We start from the raw sequence: 13,481 nt of genomic DNA, 5'->3' as shown, positions 1-13,481 counted from the left end.
CGGAGTGGGGATATATTAGGGACTCATGCAGGTTTTCACGTTCAATAAGTTAACACTCAAGCTGCAAACGTCTTCCTCGTTTGCGAAGTGGGTAGACTGAGAGGAGAGGCACAGACGTGTTAGGACAAGTTCACAGGAAGGGGGATCACGGCACGTGGGCCCTGAGCTGGAAGCCCACCCTCCCCCTCCCCCGGGCGTGTGTCTGCAGGCAGGTGCCTCAGAGCTCCTTACATCCATACACTAAAGTGCTGCCTGAATGTTAGATATTATCTTAGATTTTTTTTTCCTTATCAGTTCAAGAGGAGGTGTGTTTGCGTTTCGATGAGGTGACTAGCTGTTCTGACTGCCGTGGAGCTGGCAGGAGCAACAGGGGACACACAGGGTCCCCCAGGCTCAATGCATTTGCTAGGTGCGCAGGCGAGAGGTCCCTCCTACCTCGCTCAGTGCTGTGTTCCCTGTACGCCCTCCCTAGCGAGAAGAATGTGGCTGGTCCCCGAGGTCCCTGCACCGAGGCAGGGGCCAGTGGCTCCGGCTGAGAACACCTGCTCCGAGTCTCCCAAGCCTGTGTGAGCTATTTCACTGCCACCTTCCCGTTTCCACCTGTCAACTGAGAATAGGAAGGGCAGGGCTGTGGAAGGTCACCACCTACAGTGCTTAGTACATTGCGAGCACACAACATACAAACAAGTAGATCTTACTTGTCCTGGATCTGACACGCGGACTTCATTTGAGCTGGGAGACCCGCACCGTCTGTAGCATATTTGGTGTCATCCCTGTGTGGGTGGCCGTCGGTAGCTTTATGTGGGATGGAGCGGGAGCCTCCGGGTGGGGATATGGGTACATGGCTGGCTCTCGGACTCCCCTGAGGATTGGAGACAAGGCTACTCGGCAGCCCCAGGAGCTGTGACAAAGATTTGGACACTAGAGAGATCAGAGCTGATCTCCAGAGGGCCACACAGTGAAATTGCCCCGCAGGGACTGGTGGTAGGAGTCGAGCCCCCTTACCCCGTAGCCTGGCCTCATGGACTGAAAAGCCAGTCCAGGTAAACCTCCTACTGCTAAAGCTTCTTAATAAATCCCCAATCGCCTCAATTCGTTTGGTATATTTGAAATTAGTGGCATAATACCTTCATTAAAACACACTATGAAATCTCTCTCTTCCTTTTGGACAACCGTAATTTATGTGTTTAAAATTTGTAATGTGGATTCTGAGTAGGCTCGAAGTGATTGGTAAATTACTTGCCATTGACACCATAGTAACAGGTGTTTCCTTTCTGTTTGTATTTGCTGTATTCAGTGTCTTAGAATAATTTAATAGCAACATAACGTAAAAGCCAAACAACACCCTTAGAAACTTGTAAACACAGGGCGCCTGGGTGGCTCGGTCGTTCAGCGTCTGACTTTGGCTCAGGTCACAATCTCACGGTTCACAAGTTCAGGTCCCACATTGGGTGAGCTTGAGACCTGCTTTGGGTGAGCACGAGCCCCGCTTTGGGGGGGCACGAGCCCCACTTCGGGGGAGCCCCCCTTCTCTCTCTCTCTGCCCCTTGATCCCTGGCACGCTCTCTCCCTCTCAAAAAAAAAAAAAAAAAAAAAGAGAAACGGAGACTGGGGCGTTACCACAGCTGAGGGATTTCTTCAGTACAAGGAAACGCTAGAGGAGTTTGGCAGGCCTATGACAACTAGTCAAGTCAGGCAGGAAGTGAACAGCACAAACCATTAACTTATAAAAAAGTGAGTTGTGGCATTTCAGTTGTCAGTGGTGTATAAACTCCACCCACTGGATTATTTTATTCCAGGTTGATTTACTTAGTCACAAAAGAATTTTAGTAACTATAAAACAGAAAAAAAGATCAACAAGAGGTATCATTGCTAGAACATTCTATGAGCACACCTCTGCTTTCTATGCACGGTTGGTGAATGCCGAATTCCGATTAATTATACATCCTGCTAATATATGAATTAATATCAGAATAGCACACATGCAATACCTGTACTTGAATAATGGAAACACACTCAAGTGCAAATGAAAATAATTTTTGTTTTCCCTCGAGAAGGTGTTTCAAAATTTTATAGCATTTCAAGGACATTAATATAAATATTACTTATTGCAACAAAGTACCAGAGCTAAGGTCTATGACATTGGCTGTCAAATGAATGGATGGTCCTTAACTTGTCTAGAGAAAGATGAGGTCCTTACAGTTAACATTAAGTAATTTAAAATGAATCCTCCTAAAACACTCAGCAGCTTTTCTGTTACTCCAAGGATTCAAAGCTCAGAATTTCAAATTCCTTGTCTTATGTCATATGTAAAGCTAGTGAATATGGGTGTAACATTTTCATGCCCATTAAGAAAACGAAGACTGACGGATGCCTGCTTTGTTTCAAATAGTTGCATTAGTCACATCTCAAGTTCCTTGATGTTTGAGACAAGGCTTTCCCAAGGAGCATATCGAAATGATAACATTTGTTTAGGATACATACACCAGTCTCTAGAATAAGTTAAAAGAAACATTTTTAGTAATATTAGGGGGTGGTGAAGTGTTACTATTGATTTATAATTATTCAGATTTCAATATGAATAGATTAAAACAGCATTTTCAGAGTAGATACCACACAGTTGGCGCCTTGTTCAGCACAGAAGAGAAAAGGCCTCTGAAGGTTTTGTGCAAAGAACAAGGGGTCAAATGCCTTCTGTTTCTACAGCCTCTGCCCTGAGTGAGTGCTGCAGGCTCGTCAGGCAGGCCGGCCACACTGGGGCATCCTTTACCAAGACCTGGAAGGCCCAGGTCTCACAATACTCAAGATATCCCAGTTGTAATTGTGGTCTCTTTCCCTTAAGTCTATACCCTGTTATCTTCTCCCCAGGTCTTACCACCCTGATAGGGAAGGAAATCAAATCTAAAGAAAGAATGAGGAGAGCGTAATTCGTTTCCTCCTAAGGCCCAGAACAGAAGGTCTAGCCCTTGGGGTTGGCTCTGGCTGCTATGGGGCTTCCTAAGGAGATCAGAGATTGGGAACGGGTCAAAAGGGAGGAGGTCCGCGGCCTCTTGTCCCCTCAGTCATACTGGAAGTCTGGATTCCTGAGACATGCGCACTTGTTGGGAAGGGCCTCTCAAAGAGAACTGCAGGGCAGGAGAGGGTCATTTACCTCCTGGGGTCTCCATTTCCATATATGTGATGCAGATAAAACACCTCTTTTGTAAGGTGGTTTGGTAATTAAGAACCCAGCACATTTTAAATGCCTTGCAAGTGTTAGGCATTATTTTTAGACACCGAAATCTTCATTTCCTGGCCTCAAGGCCCGCTCATTTGCCTAACACATGGAAACAGCAGAAAAGGACCAATCTATAAACAGTCTAATTGAAACGTTGGCCATTTCATCACAAATGTGGGTAAATGCACCTTGAGGAGCTACCTCAAGATATGCTGATGTGATTGATTTGGTGGCCCGTGCATGGCTTTTCTGCACAGAGATGTTAACTCTCTTCAGAACATTCCAGGCCAGGTCTCCTGTTGGGTGGGGCTTGGCAGCTTTCATCCCTGTCCTGGTATTCTTTTTTTTAATCATATTTTTTAGTTTGTTTGTTTATGTATTTATTTATTTGAGAGATAGAAAGAGAGAGAGAGAGAGAGAGCAGGGGAGGGGCAGAGAGAGAGGGATTGAGAGAATCCCAAGCAGGCTCCACGGTGTTAGCACAGAGCCTGATGCAGGGCTCGAACTCATAAACTGTGAGATCATGACCTGAGCCAAAATCAAGAGTCAGATGCTTAACCAACTGAGCCACCCAGGTGCCTCCGTCCTGGTATTCTTGATAGGGCCGGTCAGCTCAGGGAACAGATATCCTTTGGGATTTACAGCAGTGGTCTTCAACTTGTGAAGGCTTGTTTTCTTACTGTAGGCTTCTTTACTAGAAGGATTTCTCCTATCTGGTCATGATGGAGTCTGATGGTGACACTAAAATGAATGCCTCCAAATGCCTGGTGCCTGTGCCATGGTTTATGACAAAGGTGGGGTGTAGAGTCTGGAGCCCGAGTCTGGCCTGGGTTTGAAACGCACACCTGCGGTGCAAACATGGTGAGCACCCAAGTTCTCTAAACCCAATTTCCTTCTTGGTGACACAGGGAGAAGAGTAGGGTTGGCCTTAGGAAGTGGTCATCAGGCCATTCTTCCCTAAATGGGCATGATGGGAGACAGTTCACACAGTCCGTGGACAGAAGACTTGTGGTTAAGGGTTGGAGAGGAGCCCAGCCTTCACTGTTACTCTCTGTGGGCACAAAGCTGGGCTTGGAGGGCCCTGGGCCCTAAACAAGCATGACTGCTCTAAACAAGCATGAGGTTGTTCAGGGCCTTTGGTTAGCTGGGCATCTTCTGTATTAGTGTCATAGGGCTGTCGTAATGAAGCGCGGTGGACTGGGTTGTTTAAGAAACAGAAATTTATTGTCTCACAGTCTGGAGACTAGAAGTCCAAGATCAAGGTGTCAGCAGGGCTGGTTCCTTCTGAGGGCTGTGAGGGGGAATCCAGTCCATGCCTGGTCCTTGTTGGCAATATCTGATGTACCTGGACTTCTAGAGTATCACTCCAATCTCTGCCGTCATTTCTGCATGGCATTCCTCGTGTGTGTGCGTGTGTGTGTGTGTGTGTGTGTGTGTGTCCAAATTTCTCCTTTTTATGACGATACCAGTCACATAGGATGAAGGGCCCACTCTATCCAGTATCACCTCATCTTGATGAATTGTATCTGCAATAATCCTATTTCCAAATAAGGTCACTTTCCGAGGACTGTGGGTCAGGCCTTCAATATATGAATTTGGGGGGTGAGGACAGGACACAATTTAGCCCATCATGCCTTCCCTTTTCCTAATGATAATCTTTTACTCCTTTCAATACAAAATTAATCGATGTTCTCCTGATAAGAGAGGGACACAGGAAGACTTGAATCCCTACTTCAGAAGGCAGTGAGCTTCCCCCAGGCTATCCTAGAGGTAGGTCAAGATGCTAAAACTTAAAATAGGTCCTATGTATTCCGCCTTCCAAATCAAAGGAAAGTTCCCATATCTCAGGTTGTACTCTCTGAGGAGAGTGAAAGACCTCACCTGGCAAAGCCTCACCCCTCCTATTTCCTTCCCTGCTGGGGGAAGGATTGGCCAGAGCAGGTGCTGGTCAGATCGGAGCCATTCAGTTCGAGAATCTCCGTCCAGTGGCTGCCTTATTCCGCCTTACTCATTAAGAGCTGTCCTAGCTCAGTTAGGTTGCCTTCTCCTGTTTGAGCTGAGTTTTGTAACCCAAGCTGGCCCCAGAGCGCTGTGATCAACAGGCAGTAAAGAGCCAGAGCTGAGCTCAAAGCCACATCTATCTCCCCAGACCCTGGCCTCCACCCCACTTGTCTGGAAGTGAAATCGAGAGAAAAGAGAAGAGATTTAATGCTGACTAATTATTTACAAAGGGCTCAAACAAGCAACTGCTACAGGCCACAGAGACAAAACTACCTCACGAGGCCAGGGAAGGTGTGTTGAACTTGACCGAATGGAGTAGGCATGTTCACAGGGCCCCAGGTGCACCCTGTGGGGAATGCTGAGGACAGTGCTCTTGGTCCTGGACACCCCCTGGTCAGCCTCTGCTGGGAGCCCTGAGGGTGGTGGTGGGGGGAACCAGAGCTGACCAACCCCTCCTGGCTTAACCTTGGCCTTGGGTGTTCCCTGCTTTTCTTACACATGGTTTGAATACTTAAATCCCTGTAGCTCAAAAGGCAATCTGGCCTTTGCTTTTCCAAAGATAAATCTTAAAGGAAAAACTCTTCAATATAGGCAATTATTGTGTCTCCTTACGTCTACATGCCTGTTTGACATATTTTTGTCGAACTTTGCTTTAGTCACAGAATGTACTATTGTTATTCATCAGTTAAGGGCTTTAGACTTACAGAGGGATGCCTGCACTTGGCCAAATGAGTAGAGAACTTCCATTATATTCTGGTAAAAGGGCCAATTTAATATGGGCATCAATATTGAAGCAATTTTTTTCTTTTACAGTTCAGATTCAAACACCCTTCAGGAAACTACAAAAGGCTTTATTTTAACAGCATAATTCAAAGCTTATCAAGGTCACAGACATTTCACTTATTATCAAGAGGCTTCCCGAGGAAAAGTGAAGTAAAAATATAGGCTTCCAGAGCTTTACTTTTTAACAGGTAGGATGGAGAGGGAAAAATGTTCCCACTGGTTTTGAGGTAATTATTTTCAGCAGAATGGTCTTTCAATGCAGAAAGCGATGGGAAGCTAGACCTCCCTTTGTAGATACAGGTGAAAAAAATCCACTCTGTGTCGGAGAAGAATCTGTTCTAAAGTCACGGATTTGAGAACGTTTCATAAAATTTTGGGGTCCCTTGAGCATTTCTCTAAAATCTTTAGAAGAGATGTTTATAGTCAGTGTGATCTATTTGTGATTGGTTCAGTAGATCAGGCATTGTCGAAATACCCAAACTATTTACTTTTTGTCTGTATGTGTGTATTGGGGGTGGGGAAGGTGGAGGGAGATTTGTTTCTAGTGTAATGCCTGGCAAATAGCAGGTGTTTCTCTCAGATAATTTCTGTTGCACATAACCGAAACGTGAAAAATGGACTTAAATGTATTTCTTTCTTCCTAAAAAATGTGAAATACAGTCCAGGGTTGATACGGTGGATCTGAATGCTGAGACTCAGAATTCTTCCATCTTTTCATTTTGCTGTGGCTGGCTCCCATTCCCTGGATCGCCTTATGGTCCAAGATGGCTGCAAAGCCATTGAACCACATTTTAGGACGTGAAGGAGGAAGAAGGGGGGAAAAAAGGAACCCCTCCTTATTAATGAGTCTTCTTGAAAGAACCGTACAAGACTCCTGCTTCTACCTCAGTGGTTAGAACAGTAACATGGTCCACAGGTGGCTACAACAGACACTGGGAAATGTGCTTGATTCCTTTTACCAAAAATAAGGAAAAAATGGATTTTGAGATACAGCTAGCAATCCTTGCTATAGAGCTCAAAGAATATTGGTTTGATTGGATTGGATCAATTGGCCAGAACTGGTGTACATGAGATATTTTGTCGGTTCATCTTCTCTCGTGAAAACCTGGGTAGGAAGCTTCTTATCATACCTTGCAGTGTGCTAAGTGTGGGGTTTGGGAGAGAGAACACTGGTCCTGAACAACATTGACCTTGACTTTCTGTGGGCAAGGACATTGGAACCCTTGTGCTCTCTTGTCCTTCAAGAAGTTGGGTGTGAACACGAATAATGTGAGACAAAGGCTTTCAAGTTCCATCAGGTGAAAATCAAATGCTTTGAGGGTGAATGGGATTGATCTGACCTCTCCAGTTCCCTCCATACAGTCAGCACATGGGACGAGATCTAGGGAAGACCCCAGTTCCCTCACGCATTCACAGAATGTTCTCATCACTCTTCAGAAACAAATCCTGCGGGTATTCCATGTTCTGTGTCTCTTTGCTTTCGTCTTGTTTAAGGTACTTGTCAAAGTGTTCTTCACTATTTTCAAATAAATCAGCAAGCACACAAATAAGAACACAGTTTCTCATAGGAACCTAATGGCCAACACTTGTTGAAAAGGAAACCTGGGTTTGCGGTCTAGATTAAGTAATGCGTGCTTGTTCATAATTTCAGTTCTCAGCCTGCTAAACTCCATTGTTAAATAGGAAACAGAAAGAATGCCATCAGGCCCAACAGATATCCAAATATAACTGAAGTCTGGCACATCACTCATGATGTGAGTCTTGAAGGTACGGTTGCTTTGAAACTCGCGCTATTGTTGCTGCTGTGAGCATTACCTCCTTAGCCCTGTGTGGTCTCCACGGGCTGTGAATGGCGGCTATCACTGTATCATGGAGGATGTGTTCACTCCGTCACTTGCCAACCCTCCATTCTGCCCTTTCTGGCTGTCTAGGCTCTCCCTTCCCTTGAGAAGGGCAGAGAGTGTGAGCTCTGTGCTGGTCCTGCCTGGAGCAGGTACACCACCTCCTCCCACCCACCTTTCTTTGTTGGTAATTCCTCACCCTCACTCCTTTCTCCTTGTTTGCTCATGGAAGTCTCCCCTGGCCCACAGACTAATCTAATTTTCCCAGGGCAGCTGCTGACTTTCCACAGCATGCCTCACACTTGTCATGACTTGTTTAGAGCTGATCTTCCCTGGGAGACTTGGATTCAGGGTCACGGGGATTGTGTCTTCTGGTTCATGGCTCTAGTGAATGTGTTAGCTTGGTGCCTGACACATAATAGGTGCTTAGTGAATATTTGTTCATTGTCTGACAGATGCAGTCCCTCCCCCCCATCACCATAGACAGGTTCCCAGGGCCAGGCATGTACTCAGAGCCTCTGTCAATGACTACATAGAATGGAGGTCTTGGTCCCCAAGGCTGGTGAAATCGATCTGTTCACTCCCTCCCTTTTCAGATGGAGCAATGGTTTTAGTTTCCTGGGTCTGACAAACAAATTACCACAAACTGGGTGGTTTAGATGAGAGAGTGTTATTGTTTCCACAGTTCTGGAGACTAGTAGCCCAAGACGAAGATGTCAGTAGGGCTGGTTCCTTCTGAGAGCAGAGAGAGAGAAGGATCAGTGGCCTGCCTTCCTCCTAGCTTCTGGTGTTTGTTGGCAATACTTGGTGATCCTTGGCTTGGAGAAGCATCACCTTGATCTCTGAGTTCATCTTCACATGGTTTTCTCTCTCAGGACATGTCAGTCTCCATATTTCCCCTTTTTATAAGGACACCAGCCATATGGGGTTAGGGCCCACCTTAATGACCTCCCTTTGACTCCATCACCTGCAAAGATCCTGCTTCCAAGCAGGAAGCAACTACCAAGGGCTAGGACGTTAATGATCTTTTGAGGGGGACACAATTAACACATAGAAATGACTCAGTTCACAGCACATTGTCCCCTCCGTTGAAAGATGATGCTCCTGACTCACCATTTTTGGAAAGTGGGGTTGGGTTTTTTCCCAAGGTCTAGTCTTATTTGTTATCTTTTGTGAACAAGAACAGTAAGACAGAGGAAAGCTTGGGTTATAAATTAAGGGGTTAGTTCACTCAGGCCATGGAGCTTGTTTGCTAGGTTTGGAAAATGGTCTTCACGTGGTGTTTTCAACGGATTGTCATTAGACCTACTTGGCTGCATGTCTACCAAGAAGTGCAGTCACGGGAGTTCATTTATTCCCATGGATCAATAAACAATTATTTAGAGAAAGTGACTTTGTCAACAATTTAATTAAAGTCACCCAACCTTTGAAACGAGAAGTAATTCCAGGTTTGCCACATATTAGCTGTATGGCCTTAGGCAAGTCACTTAATTGTCTGGACATCAGCATGCTATCTGTAAAGCATGTACTGGATTAGGTAACCTCCAAGGACCCTCCTGACTGGAACCTTCTTGGGATTACGTAGTTCTTTTAGTGTTGAAAGCAGAAAAGTGCTCTAAGGAATTGGGCTGTGCAGAGTATAAAAAGGAATCAGTTGTTAAAACACATTTCCGATTCATTAGCGTAAGTAGGTATGAGGTGGTTCCAGCCTCAGCATAGAAGGAAAGGCTTGGTCCTTGCCATCATCCATTTTTCTGTGCTCATTGTCCACTCCTTGCAAGCGACAGACCAGCACACAGGACACATGTCCTCTGCTAACAGGGCACTATTCCCCTGACCCACCCCAGTGGTCACACACTGGTGGGTTTGTAGTGTCAGAGTTTGCATGGTTCGACTGTGTCATTTTCACCCTCAAAATAAGTAATTTTCTAAGGAGTTATTTATACGCGTGTCTGCTAACGTATTTTAGAACCCGATCAGAGGTTTAGTTACTTGTTACTAGGTACAACTGAGCCTTTGAGGTGTCTGCACTCACTCTTGATCATCTTGGCATAAAAACTTCTGCTAATAATAGCATCTTGACTATAAACAAAGATCTTTAGATGCTCTGTCCTTCTATTGTACCGCCTCTTACAATGCTCAATGTATCCTAATCCCTTTTCTTTATTTTGTCATAAAACTGTGACCCCTGATTGCAGGGAGGATACAAAGTAGACCAGCTGTCTAAACCGTGTTTGGATAAATCAGTCATCACCCTCCTTTTTTCCAAGAAAAATGAGACATAGTGCCTTGAGTGAGGCGTAGACCCTACTTTCCATCCGGTCTTTCCAAAGCAAACAGAAAAGAGGCGCAAATGTCTGCTAACTGTGCTGTGTCACCCGTGTGGGCGTTCAGTTTTCAGGATGCAGCCATCCTTACCGTGAGCAGAGAGGGAGGCCAAACTATCAGTGTTTTGTCTCATTTAACACTGAGATAAAAAATAACATCAGGAGAAAGAGAATTGATTAGTGAACTTATTTCTAGTTTCATGTTTGAAAAGAATATAGAATTTGATATGAAGTCAGGGAGACAAGCTCTCAATACAGCAGCCTTTCCCTCAAATTTGAGAATGCCTTGAGTTACAGTTAAGTAGTATCTAATTTCAGAGCTTTACTTTTTGCAAAAAAAAAAAAAAAATCCCCCTTGACAACAGTATAATGAGGCGAGGAGTTGATTTACAGCAACGTAACAATAAAGTCAATCATCAAAGTTTTATCCCAACATTTTACATTCTGTGGTAGGTATCAGTCACTAGGTGAGGTGTTGAGCATAGATGGTATTTAAAAAAAAAAAAAAGTTTTTTTAATGCTTATTTATTTTTGAGACAGAGAGAGACAGAGCATGAACGGGGGAGGGTCAGAGAGAGGGAGACACAGAATTTGAAACAGGCTCCAGGCTCCGAGCTGTCAGCACAGAGCCCGACGTGGGGCTCGAACTCACAGAGTGCGAGACAGCGACCTGAGCCGAAGTCGGCTGCTCAACCGACTGAGCCACCCAGGCGCCCCGAGCATACATGGTATTTAAAGCAACACAACCTTATGGGATTAGAACAGCTCCGATTTACAGAGGGAGAAGACAACACAGAGGGAGTTCAATAGTCTCCTCAGGTTCATCCAGTTAGGAAATAGCATGCCCAGGATTCGTGCATGGAGCAGGCCATTTGACTCAAGCCCTGAGCTCTTTCCAAATATTCTGGGGCCCCAAACAGGGGCCTGATTGGCACAATTGGGGCCAGTGTCACACAGCTTTGCTGGTGAGGGAATCCGACGACTACAAAGGCCTTGCTCGGACACGGATTCCTACGGCATCATTATTCCTAGCCAGGCCAGTACTGGTGGAGTTAGAAGGAGGAGGGCTGGAAGCAGGCACGAAGGGGCATGCAGAGGTGAGGGAAGCAGTTCCTCAGAGTACTTTTGGGAGGAAACAAAGCACGCACATCATTACGATAAAAGGGACAATAAGAGTCCCATGAGGAACTGTGAAATAATGATCCTGAGAGTCTAAGGAGGGAGAGATCCTGGTAGCAAAACCCATTCTGAACTCCACTCCACCGATGACCACGGACGGTAGTGGGCTGCATCACTGGGGAGAAGATAAGGAAAGGCATACATGAGGACACGGCATGGGGATGGGTCTAAAGGATGGTGAGGGTTTTGGTAAGAGGAAATTCAGGTGGGAGGTGGCCTTCAAAGCAGGGGGAATGATACGAGAGAGGTATAAGGGTGGTGCTACTGTACAAACAGAAAAGGTGCTACCGTAGAACAGCATCATTTGGGGCAAGTACTGGAAAACGCAGCCCAAGGTTCGTAAGACTGGGGCCTGGGAATATTCCAGTCCAGGGACTTCAAACTCAGTCTCATGGTTCTCCAAGGAGCCTAGGACCGGGCTTCAGTGAGTCTGTGAAGTTCTATTTGGAACTTGGAGAATGTGTCCGTGTTTCAGTTATCTATTGCTGCAGAACCAACCACTCCAAAGCAAATTAAAATCGGAGGGACCTGAGACGGCAATTTATTATTTCTTATGATTTTGCAATCTAGGATGGCTCAGCCAGGAGTTAGAACTTTGCCCTAGAACTCCAACCGGGCGTTTGCGGTCCTATCACCTATTTTCAGGCTCCTTCATGTTTAATGCTTGTCTTTCTGCCAAGAGTTTGGAGAAACAGCTAATCCCATCCGGAGGCTCCCTGTCAAAGGCCACCTTGGGGGACGTGTCCACAATTTGCAAGGAAACTCCCTTTGCTGTCAAGTACAGAACTTCTACAAAAGGGCGGACATCAGTTTGGCTCAGTGTGAATCAGAACTTTCTTATATCTGGAGCTAACTTGTCCTCAACCAGTGAGCCCTCCAGTTTTAGATGAAGTGAAGAAGGGGATGCATAACTGTGACTCAGGGATTCTGCAAAAGCAATTCCTTCACTCTTAAGATGATGGTCTTACGACGACCTGAATTAGTTGTTCCCTAACGTAACAATGCTATTGAGATGCAGAAAAGCCACTGAGATGTCTGGAAACAGTGGGGTACTTGATCACTGGAAGCATAGAAGATGTCCATTTCTGCAGCATCATGATTACCTAACTGGTGGGAGAGTTCTTTCTTACCCGGCGGGTATGAGCAGAGAGAGAAGGAGGACACCGCTTTCTCAATCACTCACGCTTTGCTGCCTTAGAAATCTCCCAGCCCATGTGCTATTTACATGTCCTAAGGAGAAAAGAAAAAAATGAATGAATATGTCAGACTCTTACCACTGATTAAGGCTGGTAATCAGCCTTGGACATCTGCTCGCTTAACAACTTTATTAGCAACCACAGACTGTATTTGTACTTCTCTTGCATTGCTTAAGGACGACCTAATTTACATTGGGCCTCTTCTCAGGCTTTAAAGACATCTTTCAAAGGTATGTTAGACATCAAAGAACCATTGACAGCTTGTGTTAAAAAAAAAAATGATGTCACGTGGGTCACAAGGAAGAGATTCCAACCTAGGGGTTCCCATTTTGATTTGGGACCTGAGTGTAATAAATTATCTTTGTCATAGAACGTAACAGTTCTGGTCATATCCCAAACTGCAGGGAAAATGTTAGACGTCTGAAAGCAAAAACACCAGGAAGTGATTTATTTCAGGACAAGAGTTAATCTCTTTCCACTTTGGGTCCGGAAATTCATGGGCTTTGTTTCCTAGATAAGACTCCCTACAGCTCTGGCCAACAGGAATAAGGTGGTGAGGCAATCCTAGGTGTGGACAGTGTTATCAATAGCCTAGGGTTAAATTTGATAGCTATTTCTGACAACCAGGCTTGATTAAATTCATCAATCAGAATATGCTTTAGATTTCTTTATGATGCTGATATTTGTAGTTGCTCTGCTATTCAACAATTTTAAATATAAAACAAAAACTTTAAGAGAAAGCTATCTGAGTAATGGGAAGAAACTATTTTTGGTGTAAAAAATGTCAGTTGTTTATATGTAAGGGAGAAAATGCTACTGTCATTATAGTAACTGAAAGAAAAATGTTAGAAATAATGAATCTGCATGCCAAGTTTACGGTCTATGTGGTTTTCCTTTTGTGAATAATTACTTTTTTGTTTGTACAAAATAATGAATA

The 13,481-nt window shown here is 44.9% G+C and overlaps 1 protein-coding gene across 1 annotated transcript in view; it reads left to right on the top strand.

Moving 5' to 3' along the window:
- Positions 1-13,481, top strand: part of LOC112859745 (RP1 axonemal microtubule associated) — a 51,802-nt gene that overhangs the window by 601 nt on the left and 37,720 nt on the right.

The sequence above is a fragment of the Puma concolor genome, chromosome F2 (assembly GCF_028749965.1).
Source record: "Puma concolor isolate L17-30 chromosome F2, mPumCon1.1.hap2, whole genome shotgun sequence".
NCBI classification, from domain to species: Eukaryota; Metazoa; Chordata; class Mammalia; order Carnivora; family Felidae; genus Puma; species Puma concolor.
This window is presented reverse-complemented; position numbering and strand designations above follow the sequence as displayed.